At 41.5% G+C, this 18640-nt stretch overlaps 1 protein-coding gene across 4 annotated transcripts in view; it reads right to left on the bottom strand.

The window, feature by feature from the left end:
* LOC112228326 (prolyl 4-hydroxylase subunit alpha-2) overlaps positions 1 to 18640 on the bottom strand; it is a 75103-nt gene that overhangs the window by 24217 nt on the left and 32246 nt on the right. For 2 of the 4 annotated variants that reach the window (XM_024393545.2, XM_024393543.2), the window contains exon 1: positions 6205 to 6308. The exons of 1 other annotated variant lie outside the window; for it this stretch is intronic. The gene's annotated coding sequence lies outside the window, so the exon portion shown is untranslated. Of the gene's footprint in view, positions 1 to 6204; positions 6310 to 18640 lie in introns of those variants that run through there. One more of the 4 variants, XR_006080433.1, reaches the window with a different exon arrangement.

Genomic DNA, 18640 nt, shown 5'->3' with positions numbered 1-18640 from the left:
TGGCGTCTTGTCATCTGAGTCTAAAATGGCTGCAAAACCAAGGGCCTTCATTGGGGCTGGCCCGTCACGTGCCCGATGAGAAAGGATGACTAATAGAGTGAATCTCAAAAGAATTTCCCTTGACTCATCATATACGCTCTCCTCGCCTCCTAAAACACATCAGAGGGAAGCTAGTGGAGCTTTGGAGTAGAAGACTGCTAAAAGGTCTGGTAACCAACTACAGTATGTCTGGAACTTGGGTTCATGGGGTCATGGGGTTAGGGGACAGGCAGAGTGTACTAGACTGCTGCTTCATTTGCTTCCCTAATGATTAAGAATCCCAAAAACCTGTCTGGCTCACAAATACAGAGGAATTACTTGGTTGAAAGAAGTACTCATTCGACCAAAGACAAAACAACATTTTCCACTTTCTCTCTCCTATATAAATCCCCAAAGACTGTTAACATAGACACACAAAAGACATACTTCAGAGAGAGAGAGAGAGTTTACAGTGAGGTTATACAGGGTGTGAAGCAGCATTGTGCAGAGTGTTTCTGAACTCTCTCCAGCTGCTTCACCATATAATTCCTGTTATGACTGTTTACTGACAGTTTGTCTAATAAATCACAGCCCACTCCAAACTGTCTGGACCCCTTTCTTCTCCTTAATCCAGCTCGAATTTGGGATTACCACCACCAACAACGTCTAGTAAAATACAGTGTGATATCTAATTGTCAAAACAGAGCTCATGAATCTGAAGCATGCTAAAGGTGTTCTATGGAGTGGGGAAAAAACTAGCTTAATCAATAACTGTTTGTGTCTAGTTTTGATTGAAACGTGAAAGCTATGACAACGGATTTCAAATTCTTAAATATTTGTGACTAGTTCTACATTATGCTTCCAATTGTTTATTACTATGCTATACTTTTAAAAGTGAAACACTGAAAAGGGAGGGCAGAATTGATAGATTTATACGTACAGTATATGCCATCACTTTGCAATTCATTGTTTTCATCAAAATTATACCAATCCCTTGAGTCTTTGCAGATGATGAGTCCAATAATAATTTGTGTGATGTTATGAGCAGAGGGAGAGGAGGAGGAGCAGAGATGGTTTCTAGCTAAAGCACTACCTACTACCTACATAATCATTTGTGTGATGTTATGAGCAGAGGGAGAGGAGGAGGAGCAGAGATGGTTTCTAGCTAAAGCACTACCTACACACAAATTATTATTGGACTCATCAAATTATTGACCCCCTTGACTTTCCAAATTTTGGAAATAATTTGACCCTGAGCCTGCCTGCCGTCCTGTACCTTTGCCCCTATGTGGATTTTCGACCTCTGCCTGACCTGACCCTGAGCCTGCCTGCCGTCCTGTACGGTTGCCTCTATTGCTGTAATAAACATTGTTACTTCGACACGGTCTGCATCTGGGTCTTACCTTATCCTGATATATATATATATAAGGTCCCACAGTTGACAGAGCATGTCAGAGCAAAAACCAAGCCATGAGGTCGACAGGGTTGTGTTGAAGCACAGATCTGGGAAGGGTACCAAAACGTTTCTGCAGCATTGAAGGTCCACAAGAACACAGTGGCCTCCATCATTCTTAAATCGAAGATGTTTGGAACCTCCTAAACTCTTCCCAGGGCTAGCCGCCCAGCCAAATTGAGCAATCGGGGGAGAAGGTCCTTGGTCAGAGAGGTGACAACGACCCTGATGGTCACTCTGACAGAGCTCTAGAGTTCCTCTGAGATGGGAGAACCTTCCAGAAGGACAACCATCTCTGCAGCACTCGACCAATCAGGCCTGTATGGTAGAGTGGCCAGTCGGAAGCCACTCCTCAGTAAAAGGCACATTACAGCCCACTTGGGGTTTGCCAAAAAGCACCTAAAGACTCTCAGACCATGAGAAACAAGATTCTCTGTTCTGACGAAACCACGATTTAAAAAAAATTAAAATAATATTTAACCTTTATTTAACTAGGCAAGTCAGTTAAGAACAAATTCTTAAGATTGAGCTCTTAGCCTGAATACCAAGGACGTCTGGAGGAAACCTGGCACCATCCCTACAATGAAACATAGTGGTGGCAGCATCATGCTGTGGGGATGTTTTTCAGTAGCAGGGACTAGAAGACTAGTCAGGATCGAGGCAAAGATGAACGAAGCAAATTACAGAGAGAACCTTGATGGAAACTTGCTCCAGAGTGCTCAGACTGGGGTGAAGGTTCACCTTCCAACAGGACAACGACCCTAAGCACTCAGCCAAGACAACGCAGAAGTGGCTTCGGGAAAAGTCTCTGAATTGTCCTTAATTGGCCGAAAGAGCCCGGACTTGAACCCAATCGAACATCTCTGGAGAGACCTGAAAATGGCTGTGCACCAACGCTCCCCGTTCAACCTGACAGAGCTTGAGAGGATCTGCAGAGAAGAATGGGAGAAACTCACCAAATACCAGTGTGCCAAGCTTGTAGCATCATACCCAAGAAGACTTGATGCTGTAATCAATGCCAAAGGTGCAACAAAGTACTGAGTAAAGCCTCTGAATACTTATGTAACTGTGATATTTCTGTTTATTATTTTTTTACTAGCAAACATTTCTAAAAACCTGTTGTGCTTTGACATTATGGGGTATTGTGTGTAGATTTATGAGGGGAAAAAACAATTTCATACATTTTAGAATAAGGCTGTAACGTAACAAAATGTGGAAAGTCAAGGGGTCTGAATATTTTCCAAAAGCACTGTATATCTGTGATATAGGTTGTATCACATCCGGCTGTGATTGGGAGTCCCATAGAATGGAGCACAATTGGCCCAGCGTCGTCCAGGTTTGGCCGGGGTATAAGGTCATTGTAAATAAGAATTTGTTCTTAACTGACTTGCCTAGTTAAATAAAGGTTAAATAAAATAAATAATGAAAAAATATCGGCATGGGTAAGTTTTGTCCCCCCCAAATAACGGAATTGGTATCGGACCCCCCAAAAAACATCGGTATGGCTCTAATTTATTTACCAATCTAGCTACTGACTGATTGTACATTATATTTATTTTTGCTTAACATTGACCAGAGGCTGGGATGAACTCACAGTGAAACTGTTGCTGTGTAAAAATAGATATGCTCTAGTTAATCTGGATAAATGACCTGATCAAGCATAAACACACACACCCTCGCCAGGCTGAGAACATGCTGAGACAACCCACCCAAGCCTCAGACTTCACCTTTCCAGATATCTGTCATTTCCTAACATTAACTCATTACTCACAACACACTGCTAAAACATTCATCCCACAACACCTTTCACCTCAGGAGTAAAATTTCCCTCTAATTTTTTGGGGCGCTGAGCAAATTTCAGGTCTGCTGAGTGCAAACTTCAACGTTGTGAAAATTCTGTGCGTTTACTGTGAAAACTGAGGCTGTACCCCCTTTACTGTTTCAGACAGTGGTCAAGTAGATTGCTGTGGATGATGATAATGTAGACCTACCAGAGTGGCCTACCATCAAAAACAATGGAGAAAATGCATCCCTTAACATGGAAATAGCTGTTCAATCATTCAGCCTAAAGCAGCAGCCAATGTGTGGTGTTCAATGTAGTTCTACATCCCATGAGACTGAAAAAAACATGCAGGGCTGTTTATACACTTCCCATACCATTATTACAGAGAATCAGACAAATCATGCAACCCTGCCTATTGGCTACTTAGCTTATTCAAACCTGTCTCAAAACTCAACACTCCCCCTTTAAGACTAAAAAATGCTCTTTACCCCACTTGCCTTTCAAAGTTGTCTAGAAATGTACACGTTTTGTGTTCTTGTAAGAAGCAATCACTCCCCCATTGCTGACTGCAAATTATCTATAACTGGGCTAATTACTCACAAACTAGCAAAGGATATGAACAAATGTGCACACATTGCTACATGCAGCTCTCGCTTTGATCTCTAATCAAATCAAATTTGATTTGTCACATGCGCCGAATACAACAGGTCTGGGATGCCATTTGATTAGCTGTTCAGGAGTCTTATGGCTTGGGGGTAGAAGCTGTTTAGAAGCCTCAAGCACATCTACTCACGACCGCTCATACTGTTAACACAGTCCGGTTCAAAGTGAATGGCACAGATCTATATTTGCATATAGGCGTGCTGCAGCTCTGATTGGTTATGGTGCACCGGTCTGTGTCGAGTACAAGCCTGAGTCGGTGCCTGTCAATGCAATAGAAACCTACTCCGATGCGTTTTGCATACTAAGTCTTGCATAGTTGTTTCGGGCACGTTGCATTGAAAGTGGCTCAAATTGCATTGATTCGATTACAATTCCCACAGTAAAGCAAATGTTGACAGTGTTACCTACACTGTTACCTACAGTGTTACTGGGGGAAAAGTTGAATATTGTGCTTCTCTGATAATTCTTCTGGGCGGCAGTCTCCAGGGAGCTGCACGCCCCCGCAAAGCTTAGAGGGAACAGGAGGCCAACCCGCTCACTCCCTTCCATCTCGGCAGCACACTAGTAAAAAATGTTTTCTCTGTGTTACTTGAGTTGAAAGAAGGAGATGTGTTCAAGAATAGAACTCTGAACTATTCCAGAGCAGTATTGGCTAGCAAGTGACCCCTCCAATATGTATGATGAGCTGAGATCCAGTAAGTTTGATAAGGGTCCAGAGTTGACACAAGGTCAGGGCTAAGTGATCAAGATCCTCAATAAAGTCCAGGTCTTACTGCAACTGTTTGTTGTTTGTCAGCCTGAGCAACCTTTGATGTGAGCTCCACAATGAACTGCAAAGCATCCAATCAACACTGTTCAGCATTCAGCCTCACGATGTCACTGCTAGCTCACCTCTATTTTGGCATTTATCTGGATATCTGTTTATACAGTTTGACTCAAGAGGTGCAGGCACTCATTACACAAACTTGATCTAACACCAAGCTCCCTCCTGGCTGTGTACACATATGGGATCAAATAATTCCAGTGTTATATTGCAGTAACATTCGCAAACACTTACACCACACACAGACGTACGCACACGCACACAGACTCACACGCTCCCACAAGTAATGATGTTCTTTAAACAGAATATTGAGATGTAAACTTACATTGTAGCAGAGTCTCTGTACACAGATAATGACATTGAAAATAAGAAATGTCCTTTGCAAGTTTCTTCCCCCAATTAAATCGAATTTGTTTCTGGGGAATGATGACTTTGTTCCTTTGTCTTATTTGAGCAGTTCTCTCTGACAGTAGGGCTATAGAGGAGTAAATAACATCAATGACGACTTTACTGAGTCTGATGGATAATAGAGCAGAAATGGTTAAATTCAGTCTGAAAATGTGTAGACATTTTCTTATTTCTTATTTCTCAAACTGATTGTTTTGGGATGCTTGCTTCTTAGTTTTCTCAGTTCTGTAACCTGCATGGCTGCTTGCCATATCTGCAGCCAGAATGCACAAAGATGTACTGAAAGTAAGAGGTTCCACCTATGGCAATATCAAATATGCATTGTAGTACCGTTATAACTAGGCTACTTAGCCTATTGCTGATCTTTCTATTGTTTCCCTGTTAAACAGATAAATTAGTTATGTGTATATTTGATTCACGGATCAAAGTAAAGTAAAGTATCCAATAACACTCCCCAGCATAAGAACAAAAACAACCCAGACCGGCTGTCTCAACGTCTGGAAATCACATCTTCTTGCTACTTCACGCCGTTACAATGCCAGTGACGTCAGCCAAGACACCGACTTTTCTAGAAATCCCCGTCACTGGAACACTTCTGGGTCTAGTGAATGTAAATTGTTCTGAAATCGCTCTATTTTTTTTAATGTTGAGAGAAAGGTGAATGTATATGTAATGTTATAAATACCTATAGCTTACCTACCCCTCAAAAACCTGAAGTTATAATGGCATTCGGCAATATTGGCTAAAACTTTTAAAACTTTCTCTGCAAGTCATGTTACATTTTTGCTGCATTATGCTACAGTTGCCAACAAGGCACGAAAAAGCAAACAAATGCGCAAAAGCGAGCAATTCACGATTTCATTAAAGAATTCGGCAGAAATCCCAAGTTTAGCATCAAGAATGTCCCATAAAACGGGGCAGTTGTTATTGACAACCATACACAGCATGTTAAAGTAATAACATGATGCGTGCCTCTGTGTGGATATTACATATTAGATCAAGTAAGATATCATGACAGTATGCATTTGGAACATGAAAATGTATATGAAATCTTACCGTTTCTTTCCCTTGCAAGACTATCCTACACCTTTAACCGCATCAGAACATATATTCAAGACCGCCCGGGGTAGGTGATTAGCACGAGTATTCTGCCAGCAGCACAAATGATGACGTCAGTTTTATGTGGTAATGACACCTTCAAAATAAAACGCCCTCATTTCTAAACAGTGCAACTCATTCAGATTATGTTGAATTTGTATACATTTTTATGAGGGCTTTTTTAATCAATGGCCACAGGGGTGGTGGAGAACGAAGTGCTGCTGGGTATGTATGACACAGTCCCCCTCCAAAAATAACTATTTGGTTAGTAGAGACCCTACTGAGTATTTCCCACCCTACTTTAGCTGAGGCAGGTAGAATAGTTATCTCTTTACAAGCCAATAAGCATCTCGTATACTGTGTATTGAAGGGAATGGAGTGGGTGGATTAAGGAATCACCAGTACTCTGTATTAACGCCGTTACGCATCACAAGAGACCCATTTAAATTTAGACTCTATTGAGTAATTCAAATACCTTATATTTGTATTTTATTAAAAGTGTATTTAAAAATATATATAAATTAAAGAATAGCTTTCAACATAAATACTACAATATATATTTTTAAATACGTCAATTTATCCTTTTAATTTTTTAAAGGTGTTTTCAATGCTGTGAAAAACAGTTGTACTACACTAGAGTGCAAAACAATTGTGATATTACAAAGTTTAACATGTCTTTGCAGGGGGACTCTTGTTCTTTTTATAATCCACGATGATAATGCGACCATAATATCCTGCAGCCAGGAGAACGGTAGTGTGACGAGCAGAGACGTTACCCCTGCCACGTACAGAACCTCCTCTCATCCGTAGAGAGGGTCAAAGACCTCCTACAAAATGCGCACTTCATTCTGGGACACTTCAACCCCACCGGTGGTATTAGCATTAAATCAGACTCGTATAGTTGGCTACTGATGACAAACCGTCATAGAAGGGCTGTGGATACCATGGCGCACTTAATGGAAGGAAGGTCCTTATTACCAAAATTATACATTATAAAAAGGTAGCACACCTACACACGCACAAAATGACGCCATCTGTGGAATGGTCAAAATTCCTTCTTGTAGGCTACTTTCCAGCACATGTCTGAAGCCAGTTTAACTGGAATGTTATGTAAATAATGAGTTGGTTCGAGCCGTTCGACACGTCTTGGAAGAGAAAATACATTTTGAGATATAGACTAGGCTACAGATGCAACCAACATTCATACTGCTGTCTGGACTGAAGGTAATTACGGTAATATAATACATGCCCAGCTGCACGTTTACACAGTCCAGTTTTTTTTCTAAAGCACTAAAGTTCTACATCTTTCTGGAAACTCAATACATTCCAACCGGAAGTCCTGCTTCACTCGGCCTAGTTCGCATTTTAGACCTGTAAAGTGCCAATCTTTTAGGTCATTTAGTTATTCATGATTAATTCGCTGACCACTCAGTAATGAAGTTAAGAATTAGGTAACAAAGAACTGATTCCGATTTTGAGGTCAGTTTTGTGCATGCAGCTACAGCCTGTATGCCTACAAGCAACAAGCCTATTGATCAATTTTGAATGAAAACCATAAAGGAAAATGCAACACTGTTGCATATAATCCATCTAACTATAAATTGCATACAAACTAGTAGACTGTTTCCATACTCATTATATTGACATTAGGCCTTATACACTAGTAAATAGGTCTATATGTTAATATTAATTACAAGAGCCTGTAATCATCTACTAATCATGAGCAATAGCCCTTACGCATGCATGTTTATTTAATTAAGCATTAAATGAACTACACTATAATGTTTATAGAAAGATTATTTGAAAGTAGACTCAAATTAAGTGTTGCCAAGCTTAGGGTTCTTGCGCAGGTTAGGTTATTTCCTTATAAACACTTACTTGGGATGAATAAATGGCTCTGGATAAGAGTGTCTGCTAAATTACTCAAATGTGAATGTAATTAATATATCATTTAAATCTGAATTTAAAGATATGTTGTCTCCTGAACTACTTACCCTTTGAAAAAGGGTTGTTGTCAAATACTATCCTTATTTATGGATACGTCAAACTCCACTTTTTGATGAGTATATTGTATTTTCATTATTTTCTACTTTATGAACCACAGTATTGTTTCTGAACGTAAATCAACTCTTCAACAGTTCACCATGGAATTGAGGGGTCAAACTCTATTTTTGAGAGAAATCAAAGATTATCTAGTATATTGACAAGATAGCCGAGTGACCGCTCTAAGAATGGAAATACATGTCCTTAATGATTGAATGCAGGCCAGATCAGGTGGGACCATTCTAGCCAATAAGAGGGCAGATACAGGTGTGAACAACAGTCACAACTAAGTCATTTTTCTCAAATCAAATTTTATTTGTCACAAATTTGCACCAAATACAAGGGTGTACATGTTACCATGAAATACTTACCTATGAGCCCTTTCCCAACAATGCAGAGTTAAAAAGTGTGTGTGCCAGTGGAGGCTGCTGAGGGGAGGACAGCTCATAATAATGGTTGGAAAGGAAGGAATGGAATAGTGTCAAACACATGGAAAACAAGTTACCTTCGATCCACAGAAAAAGGACAATGTCGGAGTTTAATTCAATAAGACAAAAGCTGTGAAATGGAGAGTTGAAAATAAAGAGAAGGGAGGGACAGAAAAGGAATGTTTGTGATAAAAGAGGATGATAGCAGTGCCGACTATGTTATGTGTGATGATAGTGAGGTACTATACAAATTTGACAGTCACATGACGGGGACTTAAAATAGGCCTATGGCACTTCAAGGGAACGGTTGCCGACTGTTCAGATGGGTTAAATGGAAACTGAAATCTGGACACTGACTGTAGGACCATAATCTCTGACATATCCTAATATGAACTCCTGCAGAATTAAGCATTTTTTGCAGTAACATGATACACCAAATATAGGCTACATTTTGACTTGAGAACAATAACGTTAGTGGAGAAATATTCTTTCTTTCTTTCAGCATCTTGAAAGAATTAGATATCATCTGTAGAGGTGCTATCTTTATCAGCATCATAAAAGCTGATAGTATTTCCACCAGATAAAATGTGCATCCATGCCAAACTGAAATTTTATCAGAAACATGTTGGGTTGTTTTCACTGATTCCTATTTCCTTACAACAGGTCAGAATGATGCCATTTGGAAATTTTGCACAGAAAATATTATCTGTTTTTTTTGGTTATTGCATTTTCTCCATGGTCCTTAAACGTCTTTGCTCCTTGAAAGAAGCAGAGATCCCAAAGAACTTTAATTAGATTGAAGCATTCATTCTAGCGATTTATGACATTATTCTGGTGAGCAAGGGTTTATTTAGTCTTCTGGGGCAACATATAATGACAGAAGATTAGCTGCATTAGCTGCATAATTATAGACAAGTTTAGTAACAAATAGCTTACCAAAATGTTGGAAATTAAAAGCAGAAAAAAATTATATATATACACTCATACATACATACATGGGGTGGCAGGGTAGTCTAGTGGTTAGAGCATTGGACTAGTAACTGAAAGGTTTTAAGTTCAAACCCCTGAGCTGACAAGGTACAAATATGTCGTTCTGCCCCTGAACAGGCAGTTAACCCACTGTTTCTAGGCTGTCATTGAAAATAAGAATTTGTTCTTAACTGACTTGGGAGGGACAGAGTAAAACTTCCCTGTCTTTAGGTCAGTTAGGATCACCACTTTATTTTAAGAATGTGAAATGTCAGAATAATAGTAAAGAGAATTATTTATTTCAGCTTTTATTTCTTTCATCACATTCCCAATGCGTAGCATTGTATTTGGTAGCATTGCCTTTAAATTGTTTATCTTGGGTCAAACGTTTCGGGTAGCCTTCCACAAGCTTCCCACACTAAGTGGGATGAATTTTGGCCCATTCCTCCTCACAGAGCTGGTGTAGCTGAGTCAGGTTAGTTGGCCTCCTTGCTCGCACAAGCTTTTTCAGTTCTGCCCACAAATTTTCAATAGGATTGAGGTCAGGGCTTTGTGATGGCCACTCCAATACCTTGACTTAGCTATCCTTTAGCCATTTTGCCACAACTTTGGAAACATGCTTGGGGTCATTGTCCATTTGGAAGACCCATTTGCGACCAAGTTTTAACTTCCTGACTGATGTCTTGAGATGTTGCTTCAATATATCCACTTAATTTTCCTGCCTCGTGATGCCATTTATTTTGTGAAGTGCACCAGTCGCTCCTGCAGCAAAGCACCCCCACAACATGATGCTACCACCCCTGTGCTTCACGGTTGGGATGGTGTTCTTCGGCTTGCAAGCCTCCCCCTTTTTCCTCCAAACATAACGATGGTCATTATGGCTAAACAGTTCTATTTTTATTTCATCAGACCAGAGGACATTTCTCCAAAAAGTACTATCTTTGTCCCCATGGGCAGTTGCAAACCGTAGTCTGGCTTTTTTTATGGCGGTTTGGAGCAGTGGCTTCTTCCTTGCTGAGCGGCCTTTCAGGTTATGTCGATATAATACTCGTCCCATGGTGTTTATACTTGCGTACTATTGTTTGTACAGATAAATGTGGTACCTTAAGGCGTTTGGAAATTGCTCCCAAGGATGAACCGGACTTGTTGAGGTCTACAATTTATTTTCTGAGGTTTTGGCTGATTTCTTTTGATAATCCCATGATGTCAAGCAAAGAGGCACTGAGTTTGAAGGTAAGCCTTGAAATAAATCCACCGGTACATCTCCAATTGACTCAAATTATGTAAATTAGCCTATCAGAAACTTCTAAAGCCCTGACATCATTTTCTGGAATTTTCCAAGCTGTTTAAAGGCACAGTCAACTTAGTGTATGTAAACTTCTGACCCACTGGAATTGTGATACAGTGAATTATAAGTGAAATAATCTGTCTGTAAACAATTGTTGGAAAAATGTCTTGTGTCATGCACAAAGTAGATGTCCTAACCGACTTGCCAAAACTATAGTTTGTTAACAAGAAATTTGTGAAGTGTTTGAAAAAAAAGTTTTAATGACTCCAACCTAAGTGTATGTAAACTTCCGACTTCAACTGTATATACAGTATATATATGTGTGTGTAAACTTTATATATGTAAACTTCCGACTTCAACTGTATATATATATATATATATATATATATATATATATATATATATATATATATATATATATATATATATGAATATATAGTTGAAGTCGGAAGTTTACATACACTTAGGTTGGAGTCTTTCAACCACTTCACAAATTTACACATATACACACACACACACTAGTGGTGTGTGGGCCAACAGTTTGTTTACCTGCACCCGCCCACAATTTCAAACAACCACCTGACTATATGTGATGAAGTGAAAATCTGAGGCCAGCATCCAACCCTAACCCGTTATAGAAAATGCACTGTAGGCTACAGTCAGAGACAGTGTATGGATTTTTCGACAGGGGGTGCAGGAATTTCTATATATATATTAACAAACTGTGGTTTTGGCAAGTCGGTTAGGACATCTACTTTGTGCATTCCTGCACCCCCTGTCGAAAAATCATTACACTGTCTCTGACTGTTGGCCCACGCACCACTAGTGTGTGTGTGTATATGTTTAGTCCAGTGAGTGTGCACAGAATCAGTGCAACAAAGGGTCAAGGCAATAGTCCGCGTAGCCATTCGATTAACTGTTCAACAGTCTTAAGGCTTGGGGGTAGAAGCTGTTCAGGTGCCTTTTGGTCCCAGACTTGGTGCTCCAGTACTGCTTGCCATGCAGTAGGAGAGTGAACAGTCTATGGCTTGGGTGGCTGGGGTCTTCAACAATTATCTGAGCCTTCCTCTGACAGGTATAGAGGTCCTGGATGGCAGGGAGCTCAGCCCAAGTGATGTACTGGGCCATCCACACCACCCTCTGTAGGGCCTTGCGATCAAGGGCAGTGCAGTTGCCATACAAAGCGATGATGCAGCCAGTCGATGCTCTCAGTGGTGTAGCCGTAGATGCTCTCAGTGGTGTAGCCGTAGATGCTCTCAGTGGTGCAGCTGTAGAACATTTATTTTTTTACCTTTATTTTACTAGGCAAGTCAGTTAAGAACAAATTCTTATTTACAATGACAGCCTACACCATCCAAACTCCGATGACGCTGGGCCAATTGTGCACAACCCTATGGGAATCCCAATCACAGCTGGTTGTGATAGAGCCTGGAATTGAACCAGGGTGTCTGTAGTGACACCTGCAGCACTGAGATGCAGATCCGTAGACTGCTGCGCCACTCTAGAGCCTCGGTTCCATGCTGCATCTTTTCAACCTCCTGGAGGGGAAGAGGCGCTGGCCAATATAATCTCTTATTTTGCTCTGTTTGCTTCCGTTTGGTTCTTAAACGGTAAACGGTTTCCGTAATGAATACACACCTGGTTAGATACAAGGCTGCATTATTCAGTTACATCCATTGGGTGTCAGCAATGGTCCATGTGTGAGAAAAGAATAATGTTCTGAAATGGTCATGTCTCAAATAAAGGACCATGTTCTTTCCTTATTGTACCTTGGCCCTACAGGGCCTCTATACAGGTATCATAATAGGCTACTAACATTGATTATGAGGTTTATATTATTATTACATATCATACCATGGACTGCTTCCATCACGTGGACTGGGAGATGTTTCGTATTGCGTCAGACTGACTGAATACAAACAGTGCAGCTATTCCCTCCGCAAGGCTATCAAACAAGCTAAGCGCCAGTACAGAGACAAAGTAGAATCTCAATTCAACGGCCCAGACACAAGAGGCATGTGGCAGGGTCTACAGTCAATCACGGACTACAGGAAGAAACCCAGCCCAGTCACGGACCAGGATGTCTTGCTCCCAGGCAGACTAAATAACTTTTTTGCCCGCTTTGAGGACAATACAGTGCCACTGACACGGCCTGCAACGAAAACATGCGGTCTCTCCTTCACTGCAGCCGAAGTGAGTAAGACATTTAAACGTGTTAACCCTCGCAAGGCTGCAGGCCCAGACGGCATCCCCAGCCGCGCCCTCAGAGCATGCGCAGACCAGCTGGCCGGTGTGTTTACGGACATATTCAATCAATCCCTATACCAGTCTGCTGTTCTCACATGCTTCAAGAGGGCCACCATTGTTCCTGTTCCCAAGAAAGCTAAGGTAACTGAGCTAAACGACTACCGCCCCGTAGCACTCACATCCGTCATCATGAAGTGCTTTGAGAGACTAGTCAAGGACCATATCACCTCCACCCTACCTGACACCCTAGACCCACTCCAATTTGCTTACCGCCCAAATAGGTCCACAGACGATGCAATCTCAACCACACTGCACACTGCCCTAACCCATCTGGACAAGAGGAATACCTATGTGAGAATGCTGTTCATCGACTACAGCTCGGCATTCAACACCATAGTATCCTCAAAGCTCGTCATCAAGCTCGAGACCCTGGGTCTCAACCCCGCCCTGTGCAACTGGGTACTGGACTTCCTAACGGGCCGCCCCCAGGTGGTGAGGGTAGGTAACAACATCTCCTCCCCGCTGATCCTCAACACTGGGGCCCCACAAGGGTGCGTTCTGAGCCCTCTCCTGTACTCCCTGTTCACCCACGACTGCGTGGCCATGCACGCCTCCAACTCAATCATCAAGTTTGCGGACGACACAACAGTGGTAGGCTTGATTACCAACAACGACGAGACGGCCTACAGGGAGGAGGTGAGGGCCCTCGGAGTGTGGTGTCAGGAAAATAACCTCACACTCAACGTCAACAAAACTAAGGAGATGATTGTGGACTTCAGGAAACAGCAGAGGGAACACCCCCCCATCCACATCGATGGAACAGTAGTGGAGAGGGTAGCAAGTTTTAAGTTCCTCAGCATACACATCACAGACAAACTGAATTGGTCCACTCACACAGACAGCATCGTGAGGAAGGCGCAGCAGCGCCTCTTCAACCTCAGGAGGCTGAAGAAATTCGGCTTGTCACCAAAAGCACTCACAAACTTCTACAGATGCACAATCGAGAGCATCCTGGCGGGCTGTATCACCGCCTGGTATGGCAACTGCACCGCCCTCAACCGTAAGGCTCTCCAGAGGGTAGTGAGGTCTGCACAACGCATCACCGGGGGCAAACTACCTGCCCTCCAGGACACCTACACCACCCGATGCTACAGGAAGGCCATAAAGATCATCAAGGACATCAACCACCCGAGCCACTGCCTGTTCACCCCGCTGTCATCCAGAAGGCGAGGTCAGTACAGGTGCATCAAAGCTGGGACCGAGAGACTGAAAAACAGCTTCTATCTCAAGGCCATCAGACTGTTAAACAGCCACCACTAACATTGAGTGGCTACTGCCAACACACTGTCAATGACACTGACTCTACTCCAGCCACTTTAATAATGGGAATTGATGGGAAATGATGTAAATATATCACTAGTCACTTTAAACAATGCTACCTTATGTAATGTTACTTACCCTACATTATTCATCTCATTTGCATACGTAGATACTGTAATCTATATCATCGACTGCATCCTTATGTAATACATGTATCACTAGCCACTTTAACTATGCCACTTGGTTTACATACTCATCTCATATGTATATACTGTACTCGATATCATCTACTGTATCTTGCCTATGCTGCTCTGTACCATCACTCATTCATATATCCTTATGTACATATTCTTTATCCCCTTACACTGTGTATAAGACAGTAGTTTTTTGGAATTGTTAGTTAGATTACTTGTTCGTTATTACTGCATTGTCGGAACTAGAAGCACAAGCATTTCGCTACACTCGCATTAACATCTGCTAACCATGTGTATGTGACAAATAAAATTTGATTTGATTTGATTTGATTTGTAATACCATTGAAGATACTAAGGTCAGCAGATGTCACCCTCTACAGAACTTTCTGAACTCTGAACTCCATCAAATGGCAGAGTAAAGCTTTCCATCATAGAATTGGTTTATCACTTGTAGTTGTTTATCATGTGCGACGTAGGCTATAATATGTATGTTTTGTAGTCTGGGTCATTTTGATTGTATGAATATTCCGATATTTTGCTATTGTTTATTTACGTCAGGCCTCACCTCTCTTTTACCTTTCTCATTGTGACGCTACATGAGGAATCACATCTGGTTGACTCAAACAGCTGTCTCATTTATTCTTAACTACTAAACACAAAGGTATTCCGTCACCTCAGTTGATTTTAAAGAATAATATGCCATTGGGTGTATTTTACACCTTAGCAGAGGCTCTGAAAGCTCTGACTGAGACAGTGATTTAGTAATTACGTGTAAAGCGGCGAAGGCATGGTATGAAACCAAAGACAATAGTCCTCTATGGTCCTCTGTAGCTCTGTTGGTAGAGCATGGTGTTTGCAACACTAGACTAGTGGGTTCATTTTCTGGGACCACCCATATGTAAAATGTATGCATGCATGCATACAGTGGGGGAAAAAAGTATTTAGTCAGCCACCAATTGTGCAAGTTCTCCCACTTAAAAAGATGAGAGAGGCCTGTAATTTTCATCATAGGTACACTTCATCTATGACAGACAAAATGAGAAAAAAAATCCAGAAAATCTCATTGTAGCATTTTTAATGAATTTATTAGCAAATAATGGTGGAAAATAAGTATTTGGTCAATAACAAAAGTTTATCTCAATACTTTGTTATATACCCTTTGTTGGCAATGACAGAGGTCAAACGTTTTCTGTAAGTCTTCACAAGGTTTTCACACACTGTTGCTGGTATTTTGGCCCATTCCTCCATGCAGATCTCCTCTAGAGCAGTGATGTTTTGGGGCTGTTGCTGGGCAACACAGACTTTCAACTCCCTCCAAAGATTTTCTATGGGGGTGAGATCTGGAGACTGGCTAGGCCACTCCAGGACCTTGAAATGCTTTTTACGAAGCCACTCCTTCGTTGCCCGGGCAGTGTGTTTGGGATCATTGTCATGCTGAAAGATCCAACCACGTTTCATCTTCAATGCCCTTGGTGATGGAAGGAGGTTTTCACTCAAAATCTCACGATACATGGCCCCATTCATTCTTTCCTTTACACGGATCAGTCGTCCTGGTCCCTTTGCAGAAAAACAGCCTCAAAGCATGATGTTTCCACCCCCATGCTTCACAGTAGGAATGGTGTTCTTTGGATGCAACTCAGCATTCTTTGTCCTCCAAACACGACGAGTTGAGTTTTTACCAAAAAGTTATATTTTGGTTTCACCTGACCATATGACATTCTCCCAATCTTCTTCTGGATCATCCAAATGCTCTCTAGCAAACTTCAGACGGGCCTGGACATGTACTTGCTTAAGCAGGGGGACACGTCTGGCACTGCAGGATTTGAGTCCCTGGCGGCGTAGTGTGTTACTGATGGTAGGCTTTGTTACTTTGGTCCCAGCTCTCTGCAGGTCATTCACTAGGTCCCCCCATGTGGTTCTGAGATTTTTGCTCACCGTTCTTGTGATCATTTTGACCCCACTGGGTGAGATCTTGCGTGGAGCCCCAGATCGAGGGAGATTATCAGTGGTCTTGTATGTCTTCCATTTCCTAATAATTGCTCCCACAGTTGATTTCTTCAAACCAAGCTGCTTACCGATTGCAGATTCAGTCTTCCCAGCCTGGTGCAGGTCTACAATTTTGTTTCTGGTGTCCTTTGACAGCTCTTTGGTCTTGGCCATAGTGGAGTTTGGAGTGCGACTGTTTGAGGTTGTGGACAGGTGTCTTTTATACTGATAACAAGTTCAAACAGGTGCCATTAATACAGGTAACGAGTGGAGGACAGAGGAGCCTCTTAAAGAAGAAGTTACAGGTCTGTGAGAGCCAGAAATTGTTTGTTTGTAGGTGACCAAATACTTATTTTCCACCATAATTTGCAAATAAATTCATAAAAAATCCTACAATGTGATTTTCTGGATTGTTTTTTCTCATTTTGTCTGTCATAGTTGAAGTGTACCTATGATGAAAATTACAGGCCTCTCTCATCTTTTTAAGTGGGAGAACTTGCACAATTGGTGGCTGACTAAATACTTTTTTGCCCCACTGTAACTAAGTTGCTTTGGATGAAAGCATCTGTTAAATGGTGCAGTGGTCTATGGCACTGCATCTCAGTGAAAGAGGTGTCACTACAGTCCCTGGTTTAATTCTATGCTGTATCACATAGGGTGGTGCACAATTGGCCCTGGGTTTGGCCAGGGTAGGCTGTCATTGTAAATAAGAATTTGTTCTTAACTGACTTGCATAGCTGTCTAAAGTTAACTTTTAAAAATATATGATACTGTAGGAAGATGTATAATATTTATAGATTGTAGAATGTGTATGGAATGTTCCATCATCTGACACTCTGATGACTATGTACTGAATATGTTGGTGGCTTTGTCTACTCGGGCATCAGGTAGCTGAGTATTGTGCATATAGTGACAGAATTGCTCGAAACAACAGCATTCCTTCCACCCATTTACTTAAGTTAACTCTAATAAACCTTTATCAGTCATCTGAAGGTACTGTACTTGAAGGTATACCTCTACTACTCCAGAACCATTTCTCCAAAGCTGATCGTTCTGCCTGGCTTCCAGAACACAGAACATGACAGAGAAACAAAAGGCAGGGAACAGGAGATTTAGGCTGGGTGAATTAGTGTGTCCAGCCACCCAGCCAAGGAATGACTCAAGGGCAATCTCTCAACGAGAGGGATCAGGTTACAAGCTGTGTCTGTCATTACAGCTCTTTCTCCAACAATAGACCTAATAGTCTCTTTGTTGAGGTTAAGCTGGTAGATCATTTCAATCAGTTAGTGACATCACTCTGGCAGAGAAATTAAGTATGATTTGTGTGATTGCGTTTATTTAGTGAGCAAGCTTTTCTGATCCCGATGCTATATCTGGAGTACTTACGCACTGTGTGTGTGTGTGTGTGTGTGGCTTGAGTACGCACCCATGCAAATCTATTAGTGTGTGTGTCAGTAATGGCACTCAAGCATCCCTTACGGTTTAACATATCACTTTGTCTTTTGTGTATTTTGTATTCTTCTGTAATATTTTATGGACACGCTGCTATTTCCTTGTTTTGCCTTCCTGCAAGGTCGCCCTCGCAAAATGGTTTAACCTGGTTAAATAAATGTTTAATTACATTTTTTTTTTTAAGTTATGGCTTCACGACCCTGTCACTCAAGCATCCTTTACTGTTTAACATATCACTAAGTTATGGCTTCACTAATATTGACTCAGTTCTTTCCTGAAAGGATAAGTAGCCAAGCCAGATGGACAAGCAGGTTGCCACCCATTACAGTGGTAAAATATAGGTGAAAACAAGGGAGAGGCTTTTCCTTAAACCAAAATAACCACTGAGTACTGACCCAGGTCAGAGAGGGACCTCTCAGTAGGGAGTAGCTCTCAGCACCAAGCCCCTGATTCAAAGGCCTCTAATG

The sequence above is a fragment of the Oncorhynchus tshawytscha genome, linkage group LG30 (assembly GCF_018296145.1).
Source record: "Oncorhynchus tshawytscha isolate Ot180627B linkage group LG30, Otsh_v2.0, whole genome shotgun sequence".
Classification (NCBI taxonomy): domain Eukaryota; kingdom Metazoa; phylum Chordata; class Actinopteri; order Salmoniformes; family Salmonidae; genus Oncorhynchus; species Oncorhynchus tshawytscha.
Note: the sequence above shows the minus strand (reverse complement) of the source record. Positions and strands in the feature narration are given on the sequence as shown.